We start from the raw sequence: 890 nt of genomic DNA, 5'->3' as shown, positions 1-890 counted from the left end.
TGGGAATGCTGAAAAATAGATAGAAGATGTCATCAAGCTGCAAAATGAGAGATTCAATCAATTAGAGTCTAAGATTGAGAGATTGAGATTATCTTATTCTTTTGTTGATCATGGAGAAGACTTGTCAAATTGTGACTCAAATTTGCTATAATAAACGAATTATCTTGAAGTTGTGAGAGTTGTAGTTGTGGTATAATCTTAGCCTCTAACTGACTAAACCTCTCATTTTGTAGCTTGATGACATCTTCTATCTGTTCTTCAACATTCCCGAGTGGTTGCAAAGATTCTTGTTCAGCGTTCAAATTGGCATTCATGGTTTGTGCTGCTAGGATTCCTTTGGAAGATGGCATCCAACTGTTATCTGATGTATCATGAAGGTTCTGTGTCACATCATCAATAAATTCATATGCTTTTTCTAGGCCTTTGTTCATCAAAGAACCGCTAGTAGTCGAATCCAAATGAGTCTTATTTGAGAAAGATACCCCGTGTAGAATACGTGGATTATCAGTCATTCTTCCAAGCTGTGATGAGGGCACTTATACAACAGTCCTTGAAATCTCTCTCATGTGGTGTACAATGATTCCCCATCCATCTATGTAAAACTCATAATTTTCTTCCTTAGTTCGGCTATTGCTAGGTGGAAAACACTCATTCAGGAAACATCCCTCTAGCTCTTCCCATGTTGTTATGCTTTCTGATAGAAGAGAATGCCACCAAATCTTACCTTTATCCTATAGGAAGAAAGGGAATCCTCATAGCCTTATTGCATCTCTAGAAACACCATTTAAGATCATGGTACTGCAATAATAAATAAAATCATAGAGATGGGGATATGGGTCCTTCTTGGGTGCTCCTCCAAATTGATTCTTTTATATCAAAGCAATCAGCTC

General features: G+C 37.3%; 1 non-coding gene across 1 annotated transcript; it reads left to right on the top strand.

The window, feature by feature from the left end:
* The first annotated feature begins 518 nt into the window (after positions 1-518).
* On the top strand, positions 519-625 carry LOC122030714. The gene has a single exon (XR_006125567.1). It is a non-coding gene; the product is annotated as a small nucleolar RNA R71 (small nucleolar RNA).
* Positions 626-890: the final 265 nt, after the last annotated feature.

The sequence above is a fragment of the Zingiber officinale genome, chromosome 10B, assembly GCF_018446385.1.
Source record: "Zingiber officinale cultivar Zhangliang chromosome 10B, Zo_v1.1, whole genome shotgun sequence".
Classification (NCBI taxonomy): domain Eukaryota; kingdom Viridiplantae; phylum Streptophyta; class Magnoliopsida; order Zingiberales; family Zingiberaceae; genus Zingiber; species Zingiber officinale.
This window is presented reverse-complemented; position numbering and strand designations above follow the sequence as displayed.